The 15,699-nt window shown below is 46.1% G+C and overlaps 1 protein-coding gene across 1 annotated transcript in view; it reads left to right on the forward strand.

Annotated features, from left to right (window-relative positions):
• The window catches only part of LOC110490910 (catenin delta-2-like), a 616,290-nt gene that overhangs the window by 148,383 nt on the left and 452,208 nt on the right, over window positions 1–15,699 (forward strand). The gene's annotated exons all lie outside the window — the stretch shown is intronic.

Here is a 15,699-nt window from a genome sequence, read left to right on the forward strand (position 1 = left end):
TCTCCCCCATGCCTCCCTTCTCTCCTTCACTCTCGCCCACGCCTCCCTCCTCTCTTTCACTCTCCCCCATGCCTCCCTTCTCTCTACCCGCCTCTCCCCCATGCCTCCCTCCTCTCCTTCACTCTCCCCCATGCCTCCCTTCTCTCTTCCCGCATCTCCTCCATGTCTCCCTTCTCTCCTTCACTCTCCCACATGCTTCCCTTCACTCTTCCCGCATCTCCTCCATGTCTCCCTTCTCTCCTTCACTCTCCCCCATGCCTCCCTTCTCTCCTTCACTCTCCCCCATGCCTCCCTTCTCTCCTTCACTCTCCCCCATACCTCCCTTCTCTCTACCCACCTCTCCCCCACACCTCCCTTCACTCTTCCCGCATCTCCTCCATGTCTCCCTTCTCTCCTTCACTCTCCCACATGCCTCCCTTCTCTCCTTCACTCTCCCCCATGCCTCCCTTCTCTCCTTCACTCTCCCCCATTCCTCCCTTCTCTCTACCCGCCTCTCCTCCATTCCTCCCTTCTCTCTACCCGCCTCTCCCCCATGCCTCCCTTCTCTCCTTCACTCTCCCCCATGCCTCCCTTCTCTCTACCCGCCTCTCCCCCATGCCTCCCTTCTCTCTACCCGCCTCTCCCCCATTTCACCCTTCTCTCTACCCGCCTCTCCCCCATGCCTCCCTTCTCTCTACCCACCTCTCCCCATGCCTCCTTTCTCTCTACCCGCCTCTCCCCCATTCCTCTTTTCTCTCTACCCGCCTCTCCCCCATGCCTCCCTTCTCTCCTTCACTCTCCCCCATGCCTCCCTTCTCTCTACCCGCCTCACCCCCATGCCTCCCTTCTCTCTACCCGCCTCTCCCCCATTCCTCCCTTCTCTCTACCCGCCTCTCCCCCATATCTCCCTTCTCTCTACCGCCTCTCCCCCATGCCTCCCTTCTCTCCTTCACTCTCCCCCATGCCTCCCTTCTCTCCTTCACTCTCCCCCATGCCTCCCTTCTCTCTACCCGCCTCTCCCCCATTCCTCCCTTCTCTCTACCCGCCTCTCCCCATGCCTCCCTTCTCTCCTTCACTCTCCCCCATGCCTCCCTTCTCTCTACCCGCCTCTCTCCCATGCCTCCCTCCTCTCCTTCACTCTCCCCCATGCCTCCCTTCTCTCCTTCACTCTCGCCCACGCCTCCCTCCTCTCTTTCACTCTCCCCCATGCCTCCCTTCTCTCTACCCGCCTCTCCCCCATGCCTCCCTCCTCTCCTTCACTCTCCCCCATGCCTCCCTTCTCTCTTCCCGCATCTCCTCCATGTCTCCCTTCTCTCCTTCACTCTCCCACATGCTTCCCTTCACTCTTCCCGCATCTCCTCCATGTCTCCCTTCTCTCCTTCACTCTCCCCCATGCCTCCCTTCTCTCCTTCACTCTCCCCCATGCCTCCCTTCTCTCCTTCACTCTCCCCCATACCTCCCTTCTCTCTACCCACCTCTCCCCCACACCTCCCTTCACTCTTCCCGCATCTCCTCCATGTCTCCCTTCTCTCCTTCACTCTCCCACATGCCTCCCTTCTCTCCTTCACTCTCCCCCATGCCTCCCTTCTCTCCTTCACTCTCCCCCATTCCTCCCTTCTCTCTACCCGCCTCTCCTCCATTCCTCCCTTCTCTCTACCCGCCTCTCCCCCATGCCTCCCTTCTCTCCTTCACTCTCCCCCATGCCTCCCTTCTCTCTACACGCCTCTCCCCCATGCCTCCCTCCTCTCCTTCACTCTCCCCCATGCCTCCCTTCTCTCCTTCACTCTCGCCCACGCCTCCCTCCTCTCTTTCACTCTCCCCCATGCCTCCCTTCTCTTTACCCGCCTCTCCCCCATGCCTCCCTCCTCTCCTTCACTCTCCCCCATGCCTCCCTTCTCTCTACCCGCCTCTCCCCCATGCCTCCCTTCACTCCTTCACTCCCCCATGCCTCCCTTCTCTCCTTCACTCTCCCCCATGCCTCTCTTCTCTCTACCCTTCTCTCCCCCATGCCTCCCTTCGCTCCTTCACTCCCCCATGCCTCCCTTCTCTCCTTCACTCTCCCCATGCCTCCCTTCTTTCTACCCACCTCTCCCCCATGCCTCCCTTCTCTCCTTCACTCTCCCCCATTTCTCCCTTCTCTCTACCCGCCTCTCCCCCATGCCTCCCTTCTCTCCTTCACTCTCCCCCACGCCTCCCTTCTCTCCTTCACTCTCCCATATCTCCCTTCTCTCTACCCGCCTCTCCCCCATGCCTCCCTTCTCTCCTTCACTCCCCCATATCTCACTTCTCTCTACCCGCCTCTCCTCCATGTCTCCCTTCTTTCCTTCACTCTCCCACATGCCTCCCTTCTCTCCTTCACTCTCCCACATGCCTCCCTTCTCTCTACCCGCCTCTCCCACATGCCTCCCTTCTCTCTTCCCGCATCTCCTCCATGTCTCCCTTCTCTCCTTCACTCTCCCACATGCCTCCCTTCACTCTTCCCGCATCTCCTCCATGTCTCCCTTCTCTCCTTCACTCTCCCACATGCCTCCCTTCTCTCCTTCACTCTCCCCCATGCCTCCCTTCTCGCCTTCACTCTCCCCCATACCTCCCTTCTCTCTACCCGCCTCTCCCCCACACCTCCCTTCTCTCTACCCACCTCTCCCCCATGCCTCCCTTCTCTCCTTCACTCTCCCCCATACCTCCCTTCTCTCTACCCGCCTCTCCCCCACACCTCCCTTCTCTCTACCCACCTCTCCCACATGCCTCCCTTCTCTCCTTCACTCTCCCCATATCTCCCTTCTCTCTACCCGCATCTCCTCCATGTCTCCCTTCTCTCCTTCACTCTCCCACATGCCTCCCTTGTCTCTGCGCTGCCTGTTAGTATATTACCTCCCTCCCTCCCCCTCCGTCGTCACTCCCTATGTTCCTCTTGTGGGGCACGTCTACCCTTCCCCTACCGGTCAGCTCTCCTTCCTCTTCACCCCCCAGCTGCTGCCCTCCACCAGCCTGGTGCACCTTATGTGGGGCTGGTCTCCTGGCTGCCTGCCTAGTGTGGCGTGCTAGCCTGAGTCTACAGCTGTAGGCCTGGGTGTAAAGCTGTGGGACCTAGCTCTGCACCTGCACTTTAAACACTAAAACAATGACTCACTCCTCTGAGGAACATCCTCCGCATAGCAACGGAGCTGATAGAGGGGGGGAAAGAGCGGAGGATAGACATGGGGATGAAAGGAGTGAGGGAGAGAAGGAATGGGAGAGGGGGACAGTGAAAGATAGAGAGGGGGACATAGATTCACTAATCTAGCAATCTAGCCAGTTAAAATATGTGTAATAAAGCAATCTAATTGGTGTAATTTGTCTACAATTATGGCTGTCATTGGTCCGTTGAAACGGCCTATTATGGCAGATTAACGAGGTAGAGGAATCAACGGCGAGAGGGCGAGAGAGAGAGAGAAAATTGGTGTGGGATATGTGGTACAACGTTTGATTGCTGGAGCTAGGCCCAGATGGTGTATGAATATCTATTTCCATGTGTTCAGGGTGAGTGTGTGTATTCAGGGTGAGTGTGTGTATTCAGGGTGAGTGTGTGTTTGTTCAGGATGAGTGTGTGTATTCAGGGTGAGTGTGTGTATTCAGGGTGAGTGTGTGTATTCAGGGTGAGTGTGTGTGTGTTCAGGGTGAGTGTGTGTATTCAGGGTGAGTGTGTTTGTTCAGGATGAGTGTGTGTATTCAGGGTGAGTGTGTGTATTCAGGGTGAGTGTGTGTATTCAGGGTGAGTGTGTGTATTCAGGGTGAGTGTGTGTATTCAGGGTGAGTGTGTGTATTCAGGGTGAGTGTGTGTGTTCAGGGTGAGTGTGTTTGTTCAGGATAAGTGTGTGTATTCAGGGTGAGTGTGTGTATTCAGGGTGAGTGTGTGTATTCAGGGTGAGTGTGTGTATTCAGGGTGCGTGTGTGTGTTCAGGGTGAGTGTGTTTGTTCAGGATGAGTGTGTGTATTCAGGGTGAGTGTGTGTATTCAGGGTGAGTGTGTGTTTGTTCAGGATGAGTGTGTGTATTCAGGGTGAGTGTGTGTTTGTTCAGGATGAGTGTGTGTATTCAGGGTGAGTGTGTGTTTGTTCAGGGTGAGTGTGTGTATTCAAGGTGAGTGTGTGTTTGTTCAGGATGAGTGTGTGGATTCAGGGTGAGTGTGTGTGTTCAGGGTGAGTGTGTGTATTCAGGGTGAGTGTGTGTTTGTTCAGGGTGAGTGTGTGTATTCAGGGTGAGTGTGTGTTTGTTCAGGAGGAGTGTGTGTATTCAGGGTGAGTGTGTGTTTATTCAGGGTGAGTGTGTGTTTGTTCAGGATGAGTGTGTGTATTCAGGGTGAGTGTGTGTATTCAGGGTGAGTGTGTGTATTCAGGGTGAGTGTGTGTTTGTTCAGGGTGAGTGTGTGTATTCAGGGTGAGTGTGTGTATTCAGGGTGAGTGTGTGTATTCAGGGTGAGTGTGTGTATTCAGGGTGAGTGTGTGTGTATTCAGGGTGAGTGTGTGTGTATTCAGGGTGAGTGTGTGTGTATTCAGGGTGAGTGTGTGTATTCAGGGTGAGTGTGTGTTTGTTCAGGGTGAGTGTGTGTATTCAGGGTGAGTGTGTGTATTCAGGGTGAGTGTGTGTGTATTCAGGGTGAGTGTGTGTGTTCAGGGTGAGTGTGTGTGTTCAGGGTGAGTGTGTGTGTTCAGGGTGAGTGTGTGTATTCAGGGTGAGTGTGTGTGTATTCAGGGTGAGTGTGTGTGTTCAGGGTGAGTGTGTGTGTTCAGGGTGAGTGTGTGTGTTCAGGGTGAGTGTGTGTATTCAGGGTGAGTGTGTGTATTCAGGGTGAGTGTGTGTATTCAGGGTGAGTGTGTGTTTGTTCAGGGTGAGTGTGTGTATTCAGGGTGAGTGTGTGTATTCAGGGTGAGTGTGTGTTTGTTCAGGATGAGTGTGTGTATTCAGGGTGAGTGTGTGTATTCAGGGTGAGTGTGTGTGTGTTCAGGATGAGTGTGTGTATTCAGGATGAGTGTGTGTATTCAGGGTGAGTGTGTGTATTCAGGATGAGTGTGTGTATTCAGGGTGAGTGTGTGTGTATTCAGGATGAGTGTGTGTATTCAGGGTGAGTGTGTGTTTGTTCAGGGTGAGTGTGTGTATTCAGGGTGAGTGTGTGTTTGTTCAGGATGAGTGTGTGTATTCAGGGTGAGTTTGTGTTTGTTCAGGGTGAGTGTGTGTATTCAGGGTGAGTGTGTGTTTGTTCAGGATGAGTGTGTGTATTCAGGGTGAGTGTGTGTTTGTTCAGGATGAGTGTGTGTATTCAGGGTGAGTGTGTGTTTGTTCAGGATGAGTGTGTGTATTCAGGGTGAGTGTGTGTGTGTTCAGGGTGAGTGTGTGTATTCAGGGTGAGTGTGTGTTTGTTCAGGATGAGTGTGTGTATTCAGGGTGAGTGTGTGTTTGTTCAGGATGAGTGTGTGTATTCAGGGTGAGTGTGTGTTTGTTCAGGATGAGTGTGTGTATTCAGGGTGAGTGTGTGTTTGTTCAGGGTGAGTGTGTGTATTCAGGGTGAGTGTGTGTTTGTTCAGGATGAGTGTGTGGATTCAGGGTGAGTGTGTGTGTTCAGGGTGAGTGTGTGTATTCAGGGTGAGTGTGTGTTTGTTCAGGGTGAGTGTGTGTATTCAGGGTGAGTGTGTGTTTGTTCAGGAGGAGTGTGTGTATTCAGGGTGAGTGTGTGTTTATTCAGGGTGAGTGTGTGTTTGTTCAGGATGAGTGTGTGTATTCAGGGTGAGTGTGTGTTTGTTCAGGATGAGTGTGTGTATTCAGGGTGAGTGTGTGTGTATTCAGGGTGAGTGTGTGTATTCAGGGTGAGTGTGTGTTTGTTCAGGATGAGTGTGTGTATTCAGGGTGAGTGTGTGTTTGTTCAGGATGAGTGTGTGTATTCAGGGTGAGTGTGTGTTTGTTCAGGATGAGTGTGTGTATTCAGGGTGAGTGTGTGTGTGTTCAGGGTGAGTGTGTGTATTCAGGGTGAGTGTGTGTTTGTTCAGGATGAGTGTGTGTATTCAGGGTGAGTGTGTGTTTGTTCAGGATGAGTGTGTGTATTCAGGGTGAGTGTGTGTTTGTTCAGGATGAGTGTGTGTATTCAGGGTGAGTGTGTGTTTGTTCAGGGTGAGTGTGTGTATTCAGGGTGAGTGTGTGTTTGTTCAGGATGAGTGTGTGGATTCAGGGTGAGTGTGTGTGTTCAGGGTGAGTGTGTGTATTCAGGGTGAGTGTGTGTTTGTTCAGGGTGAGTGTGTGTATTCAGGGTGAGTGTGTGTTTGTTCAGGAGGAGTGTGTGTATTCAGGGTGAGTGTGTGTTTATTCAGGGTGAGTGTGTGTTTGTTCAGGATGAGTGTGTGTATTCAGGGTGAGTGTGTGTTTGTTCAGGATGAGTGTGTGTATTCAGGGTGAGTGTGTGTGTATTCAGGGTGAGTGTGTGTATTCAGGGTGAGTGTGTGTTTGTTCAGGATGAGTGTGTGTATTCAGGGTGAGTGTGTGTTTGTTCAGGGTGAGTGTGTGTATTCAGGGTGAGTGTGTGTTTGTTCAGGGTGAGTGTGTGTTCAGGGTGAGTGTGTGTATTCAGGGTGAGTGTGTGTATTCAGGGTGAGTGTGTGTTTGTTCAGGGTGAGTGTGTGTGTTCAGGGTGAGTGTGTGTATTCAGGGTGAGTGTGTTTGTTCAGGATGAGTGTGTGTGTTTGTTCAGGGTGAGTGTGTGTATTCAGGGTGAGTGTGTGTATTCAGGGTGAGTGTGTGTTTGTTCAGGGTGAGTGTGTGTATTCAGGGTGAGTGTGTGTGTTCAGGGTGAGTGTGTGTTTGTTCAGTTTGAGTGTGTGTGTTCAGTCCCGCATCAATGTATAGTTTTCTAGTGTAAACATCCCATTGACTTTTCTCTCCTACGTTGTGTTGGATTTTGTCGGCAAGAGTGGCCATTCTCTCTCTCTGTGTATGTAACACCCGTAATGAACTCACTTGGCTGCTGGATCAAAAACTCCTGTGGGTTTCTATCCCACCGCCCTTACACACACACACACACACACACACACACACACACACACACACACACACACACACACACACACACACACAGTCAGCCGGTAACAAGAGAACAGGGTTTATTGCCTGTGTTTACATATGGATAATCTCTAACACAAACTCTATTCAAAGATTTACATACACACTGGCTAACAAAGACCGACCACTGTGGAACCAACAGCAGCATGGTGAAGATGCTATGATTTCTTCTCGCACTCTCTCTCTTCTTCTTGCTATTTCCTGTTATCTCCCTCTCTCTCTTCTTCTTGCTACTTCCTGTTCTCTCCCTCTCTCTCTTCTTGCTATTTCCTGTTCTTTCCATCTCTCTCTTCTTCTTGCTTTTTCCGGTTCTCTCTCTCTTCTTCTTGCTTTTTCTGGTTCTCTCTCTCTCTACTTCTTGCTTTTTCCGGTTCTCTCTCTTTCTTCTTCTTGCTTTTTCCTGTTCTCTCTCTCTCTCTACTTCTTGCTTTTTCCGGTTCTCCCTCTTTCTTCTTCTTGCTTTTTCCTGTACCCTCCCTCTCTCTTCTTCTTGCTTTTTCCGGTTCCGTCTCTCTTTCTTCTTCTTGCTTTTTCCGGTTCCCTCTCTCTCTCTTATTTTTGCTTTTTCCTGTTCTCTCTCACTCTCTTCACCTTGCTTTTCCGGTTCTCCCTCTTTCTTCTTCTTGCTTTTTCCTGTACCCTCCCTCTCTCTTCCTTCATTTTCCGGTTCCCTCTCTCTTTCTTCTTCTTGCTTTTTCCGGTTCTCTCCCTCTCTCTTCTTCTTGCTTTTTCTGGTTCTCTCTCTCTCTCCGTCTTGCTTTTCCGGTTCTCTCTCTCTCTCTTCTTCTGGCTTTTTCCTGTTCCCTCACTCTATTCTTCTTACTTTTTCCTGTTCCCTCACTCTCTTCTTCTTGCTTTTTCCTGTTCTCTCTCTCTCTCTCTCTCTCTCTCTCTTCTTCTTGCTTTTTCCGGTTCTCTCTCTCTCTTCTTCTTGCTTTTTCCGGTTATCTCTCTCTCTACTTCTTGCTTTTTCCGGTTATCTCTCTCTCTACTTCTTGCTTTTTCCTGTTCTCTCCCTCCCTCTCTTCTTCTTGCTTTTTCTGGTCCTCTCTCTCTCTCTTCTTCTTGCTTTTTCCTGTTCTCTCTCTCAATTCAATTCAATTCAATTCAAGGGCTTTATTGGCATGGGAAACATGTGTTAACATTGCCAAAGCAAGTGAGGTAGATAATATATAAAGTAAATATATAAAGTGAAATAAACAATAAAAATTAACAGTAAACATCACACATACAGAAGTTTCAAAACAATAAAGACATTACAAATGTCATATTATATATAGACAGTGTTTTAACAATGTACAAATGGTAAAGGACACAAGATAAAATAAATAAGCATAGATATGGGTTGTATTTACAATGGTGTTAGTTCTTCACTGGTTGCCCTTTTCTCGTGGCAACAGGTCACAAATCTTGCTGCTGTGATAGCACACTGTGGAATTTCACCCAGTAGATATGGGAGTTTTTCAAAATTGGATTTGTTTTCGAATTCTTTGTGGATCTGTGTAATCTGAGGGAAATATGTCTCTCTAATATGGTCATACATTGGGCAGGAGGTTAGGAAGTGCAGCTCAGTTTCCACCTCATTTTGTGGGCAGTGAGCACATAGCCTGTCTTCTCTTGAGAGCCATGTCTGCCTACGGCGGCCTTTCTCAATAGCAAGGCTATGCTCACTGAGTCTGTACATAGTCAAAGCTTTCCTTCATTTTGGGTCAGTCACAGTGGTCAGGTATTCTGCCGCTGTGTACTCTCTGTGTAGGGCCAAATAGCATTCTAGTTTGCTCTGTTTTTTTGTTAATTCTTTCCAATGTGTCAAGTAATTATCTTTTTGTTTTCTCGTGATTTGGTTGGGTCTAATTGTGATGCTGTCCTGGGGCTCTGTAGGGTGTGTTTGTGTTTGTGAACAGAGCCCCAGGACCAGCTTGCTTAGGGAACTCTTCTCCAGGTTCATCTCTCTGTAGGTGATGGCTTTGTTATGGAAGGTTTGGGAATCGCTTCCTTTTAGGTGGTTGTAGAATTTAACGGCTCTTTTCTGGATTTTGATAATTAGTGGGTATCGGCCTAATTCTGCTCTGCATGCATTATTTGGTGTTCTACGTTGTACACGGAGGATATTTTTGCAGAATTCTGCGTGCAGAGTCTCAATTTGGTGTTTGTCCCATTTTGTGAAGTCTTGATTGGTGAGCGGACCCCAGACCTCTCAACCATAAAGGGCAATGGGCTCTATGACTGATTCAAGTATTTTTAGCAAAATCCTAATCGGTATGTTGAAATTTATGTCTCTCTCTCTCTCTTCTTCTTGCTCTTTCCTGTTCTCTCTCTCTCTCTCTCTCTCTCTCTCTCTCTCTTCTTCTTGCTTTTTCATGTTCTCTCTCTCTCTCTCTCTCTTCTTGCTTTTTCCTGTTCTCTCTCTCTCTCTCTCTTCTTCTTGCTTTTTCCTGTTCTCTCTCTCTCTCTCTCTCTCTCTTCTTCTTGCTTTTTCCTGTTCTCTCTCTCTCTCTCTTCTTCTTGCTTTTTCCGGTTCTCTCTCTCTCTTCTTCTTGCTTTTTCCTGTTCTCTCTCTCTCTCTTCTTCTTGCCTTTTCCTGTTCTCTCTCTCTCTCTCTTCATCTTGCTTTTTCCTGTTCTCTCCCTCTCTCTTTTCTTCTTGCCTTTTCCTGTTCTCTCTCTCTCTCTCTTCTTCTTGCTTTTTCCTGTTCTCTCTCTCTCTCTCTCTCTCTTCTTCTTGCTTTTTCCTGTTCTCTCCCTCGCTCTCTTCTTCTTGCTTTTTCCTGTTCTCTCCCTCTCTCTCTCTTCTTCTTGCTTTTTCCTGTTCTCTCTCCCTCTCTCTTCTTCTTCTTGCTTTTTCCTGTTCTCTCTCTCTCTCTCTTCTTCTTGCTTTTTCCTGTTCCCTCCCTCTCTCTTCTTATTGCTTTTTCATTTTCTCTCTCTCTCTGTTCTTCTTGCTTTTTCCTGTTCCCTCCCTCTCTCTTCTTCTTGCTTTTTCCTGTTCCCTCCCTCTCTCTTCTTCTTGCTTTTTCCTGTTCCCTCCCTCTCTCTTCTTCTTGCTTTTTCCTGTTCCCTCCCTCTCTCTTCTTCTTGCTTTTTCCTTTTCCCTCCCTCTCTCTCTCTTCTTCTAGCTTTTTCTGGTTCTCTCCCTCTTCTTCTTGCTTTTTCCTGTTCCCTCCCTCTCTCTTCTTCTTGCTTTTTCCCTTTTCCCTCCCTCTCTCTCTTCTTCTTGCTTTTTCCTTTTCCCTCCCTCCCTCTCTCTCTTATTCTTGCTTTTTCCTTTTCCCTCCCTGTCTCTCTTCTCCTAGCTTTTTCCGGTTCTCTCCCTCTTCTTGCTTTTTCCTGGTCCCTCCCTCTCTCTCTTCTTGCTTTTTCCGGTTCTCTCTCAATTCAATTCAATTCTTCTTGCTTTTTCCTGTTCTCTCCCTCTCTCTTCTTCTTGCTTTTTCCTGTTCTCTCTCCCTCTCTCTCTTCTTGCTTTTTCCTGTTCACTCCCTCTCTCTCTCTCTTCTTGCTTTTTCCTGTTCTCTCCCTCTCTCTCTCTCTTCTTGCTTTTTCCTGTTCTCCCTCTCTTATTCTAGCTTTTTCATGTTCCCTCCCTCTATCTCCACCACTTCCTTCTCTCTTCATGTCTCACCCCACCTCTCCCTTTCACACTTTTCCCTCCATCTCCCATCTCCACTCTCAATCTCCCTCCCCATTCTGTTTCTGTCTCCTTACTCTCCCCTTCTCTCATTCTCCCTCCCCATTCGTTTTCTGTCTCCTTACTCTCCCCTTCTCTTCATCTCTCTCCCATTATGGAGGTAACACTAAAAGCTAAAGTGTTTTTAACAAGCCTTTTACCTCACAATGATATAAAAATCCTGTGCCTCACAGACACACACACGGACACACACACACCATTACACACACATATTATTTCCTTCTCTGACATTTAAATGAATTTGAGAATGAAACTATGCAATCCTCCACCCACCTCCACTCTCTACCTGCATCTCAGATGCCACATTAACAATAACCTGGCAGGGAGTATTGAAATGAATCAACTGAAGATGAGACAGAGATTTATTTCATTTTCCGTCTGTTACTATTTCATCCAGTTAATAAGAGTTTATTCAAGAGAGGAAGAGAGGAAGTCAAACATTACAGACCCACATATACTTAATCTACACAAAGAGCTGCTTTACCCATCCTAGGGCTGCAAGGTTAAATGAGAGATATGGCTTCTTTTCCTTAAAGCTCTGTACAAACAAGGACAGGTTGTAACCAGTTCTCACAGCATATGTGTCTAAGAAAGGGGATTGATACGTTCTTTAAATCCTATTCAGATGGAAGGATTCAGCCTTGAGCCTCTAGTCTGCAACAGATCACTTCTTTGTGTGATGTGTGAAGAGGATACTGGACAGCCGTGGAAAATGACCAGTTGATATAGTTCATACAGTACTATGAAGTTCAACTCAAGCATTAACATTGCATTAGACTGTAACACAACCATTTTCCCCCAACACTCTCTCTACTTCTCTCTTTCTACCTCTCTCTCTCTCTACCTCTCTCTCTCTCTACCTCTCACTCTCTCTACCTCTCACTCTTTCTACCTCTCTCTCTCTCTCTACCTCTCACTCTCTCTACCTCTCACTACCTCTCTCTCTCTCTCTACCTCTCACTCTCTCTACCTCTCACTCTCTCTACCTCTCACTACCTCTCTCTCTCTCTCTACCTCTCACTCTCTCTACCTCTCACTCTCTCTACCTCAATTCAATTACATTTAGCTTCAAAGGCTTTATTGGCATGGGAAAGGTATGTTTACATTGCCGAAGCAAGTGAAATTGACGAGAAACAACAGGGAAATAATCAAGTGAAATTGACGAGAAACAACAGGGAAATAATCAAGGGAAATGAATGATAAAAAATGAAAGTAAAAATGTTAAGAGAATATTGCCTTTTCAGATATTATATTCTTTGAAATTATTGTTGTAACAATGTGCAAATAGTACAATAGGGAAAATAAATAAATAGATATATAAGTTGTATTTACAATGGTGTTTGTTCTTCACTGGTTTCCCTATTCTTGTGGCAACAGGTCACAAATCTTGCTGCTGTGGTGGAACACTGTGGTATTTCACTTAACAGATATGGGAGTTTATCAAGATTTAATTTATTTTCAGATTCTTTGTGGGTCTGTGTAATCTGAGGGAAGTATGTGTCTCTAATATGGTCATACATTGGGCAGGAAGTTAGGAAGTGCAGCTCAGTTTCCACCTCATTTTGTGGGCAGTGTGCACATAGCCTCAAAAACAGACAGGCTATGCTCACTGAGTCTGTACATAGTCAAAGATTTCCTTAATTTTGGGTCAGTCACAATGATCACTTATTCTGCCACTGTGTACTCTCTGTTTAGCCAAATAGCTCAGTTTTTTTGTTAAATCTTTCCAAGGTGTCAATTAATTTTATTTTTGTTTTCTCATGATTTGGTTGGGTCTAATTGTGTTGCTGTCCTGAGGCTCTGTGAGGTGTGTTTGTGTTTGTGAACAGAGCCCCAGGACCAGCTTGCTTATGGGACTCTCCTCCAGGATAATCTCTCTGTAGGTGATGGCTTTGTTATGGAAGGTTTGGGAATCGCTTCCTTTTATGTGGTTGTAGAATTTAACTCTATTCTGTATTTTGATCATTAGCGGGTATCAGCCTAATTCTTCTCTGCATGCATTATTTGGTGTTTTACGTTGTACACAGAGGATATTTAAACAGTGGATGTTTTTGCGGAATTCTGCATGGAGAGTCTCAAATCAAAATCAAATCAAATTTTAATCGTCACATACAAGTGTTTAGCAGATGTTATTGCAGGTGTAGTGAAATGCTTGTGTTTCTAGCTCCAACAGTGCAGTAATATCTAACAAGTAATATCTAACAACACACACAATATCTAACAATACACACAATCTAAAGTAAAGGAATGGAATTAAGAATATATACAGTTGAAGTCTGAAGTTTACGTACACTCAGGTTAGAGTCATTTAAACTAGTTTTTCAACCACTCCACAAATGTCTTGTTAACAAACTATAGTTTTGGCAAGTTGGTTATGACATCTACTTTGTGCATGACACAAGTCATTTTTCCAACAATTGTTTATAGACAGATTATTTCACTTATAATTCACTGTATCACAATTCCAGTGGGTCAGAAGTTTACATACACTAAGTTGACTGTGCCTTTTAAACCTCTTAGGGATCCCTTCACTCCCATTCCCGCTCGGATCCCGTTAACGGGATTGATTTGACAACATCCACTGAAATTGCAGTGCGCCAAATTCAAAAACAGAAAAACTCATAATAAGAATTCATTAAACAATTGTTTTATACAAGTGTTATACATCAAAATACAGCTTAACTTCTCGTTAATCAGTGTCAGATTTCAAAAAGGCTTTACGGTGAAATCAGACCATGTGATTATCTGAGGACAGCACCCCGCAAAACACATGAAAATCAGATTTCAACCAGTGCTACATCAAAATCAGAAATAACGATATAATTCATGCCTTACCTTTGAAGATCTTCTTCTGTTGGCACTCCAAAAATGTACCATAAACATCACAAATGGTCCTTTTGTTCGATAAATTCCTTCATTATATCCCCAAAATGAAGACTTGAGTCCCTTTGTGTGACACTTGGAAAGGAAAATAATACTTCTTAATTTCTCAAAGGACAAACATCAACCAATATCTAAAGACTGTTGACATCTAGTGGAAGCCATAGGAACTGCAGGCATATTTCAATTAAAAAGGGATTACCGTAGAAATCTAATGGGAAACACATTGAGCTCAATTTTTTTCCCCCTGGATGGATTGTGCTCGGGGATTCCCCTGCCAAATCAGTTCTGTTATACTCACAGACATTTGTCAAACAGTTTTAGAAACTTCAGAGTGTTTTCTATCCAAATCGACTAACACTATGCATATCCTAGCTTCTGGGCCTCCTGAGTAGCAGGCAGTTTACTTTGGGCATGCTTTTCATCTGGACGTGCCCCATAGCCCAACTGGTTTTAAACAGTTTGGAAAATTCCAGAAAATGTCATGGCTTTAGAAGCTTCTGATAGGCTAATTGACATCATTTGAGTAATTTGGAGGTGTACCTGTGGATGTATTTCAAGGCCTACCGTCAAACTCAGTGCCTCTTTGCTTGACATCATGGGAAAATCAAAAGAAATCAGCCAAGACCTCCAATTTTTTTTAGACCTCCACAAGTCTGGTTCATCCTTGGGAGCAATTTCCAAATACCTGAAGGTACAACGTTCATCTGTCCAAACAATAGTACGCAAGTATAAACACCATTGAACCACGCAGCCATCAAACTGCTCAAGAAGGAGACGCGTTCTGTCTCCTAGAGATGAACGTACTTTGGTGTGAAAAGTGCAAATCAATCCCAGAAACACAGCAAAGGACCCTGTGAAGATGCTGGAGGAAACAGGTACAAAAGTATCTATATCCACAGTAAAACGAGTCCTATATCAGCAAGGAAGAAGCCACTGCTCCAAAACCGCCCTAAAAAGCCATACTACGGTTTGCAACTGCACGTGGGGACAAACATCATACTTTTTGGAGAAGCTTCCTCTGGTCTGATGAAACAAAAATTGAACTGTTTGGCCATAATGACCATCGTTATGTTTGGAGGAAAAAGGGTGAGGCTTGCAAGCCGAAGAACACCTTCCCAACTGTGAAGCACGTGGGTGGCAGCATCATGTTGTGGGGGTGCTTTGCTGCAGGAGGGAATGGTGCGCTTCACAAAATAGATAGCATTATGAGGGGGGAAAAGTATGTGAATATATTGAAGCAACATCTCAAGACATCAGTCAGGAAGTTCAAGCTTGGTCGCAAATGGGTCTTCCAAATGGACAATGACCCCAAGCATACTTCTAAAGTTGTGTCAAAATGGCTTAAGGGCAACAGAGTCAATGTATTGGAGTGGCCATCACAAAGCCCTGACCTCAATTCTGTAGAAACTTTGTGGGCTGAACTGAAAAAGCGTTTGTGAGCAAGGAGGCCTACAAACTTGACTCAGTTACACCAGCTCTATCAGGAGGAATGGGACAAAATTCACCCAACTTATTGTGGGAAGCTTGTGTTAGGCTACCCAAAACGTTTTCCCCAAGTTAAACAATTTAAAGGCATTGCTACCAAATACTAATTGAGTGTATGTAAACTTCTTACCAACTGGAAATGTGATGAAATAAATAAAAGCTGAAATAATTCATTCTCTCTGTCGCGTTCGTTATAAGGATCGGACCAAGGCGCAGCGTGGTATGCGTACATTCTTCTTTAATTAAAGGATGAAACACTGAGCAAACTAACAAAATAACAAAACGAAACGTGAAGCTATACAAACGAGTGCTGCCAGGCAACTAAACATAGAATAAGATCCCACAAACACCAAAGGGAAATGGCTACCTAAATATGATCCCCAATCAGAGACAACGATAAACAGCTGTCTTTTATTGGGAACCATATCAGGCCAACATAGAAATAAATAAAAAACCTAGACCCACAACAACCCTAGACATACAAAACCCTAGACATACAACACTAGAATACCCAGCCTAGTCACTCCCTGACCAAACCAAAATATATAGAAAACAGATATCTTAGGTCAGGGCGTGAAATTCT

This window comes from Oncorhynchus mykiss, chromosome 15 (assembly GCF_057628025.1).
Source record: "Oncorhynchus mykiss isolate SJ-2025 chromosome 15, ASM5762802v1, whole genome shotgun sequence".
In the NCBI taxonomy this organism is placed as follows: Eukaryota; Metazoa; Chordata; class Actinopteri; order Salmoniformes; family Salmonidae; genus Oncorhynchus; species Oncorhynchus mykiss.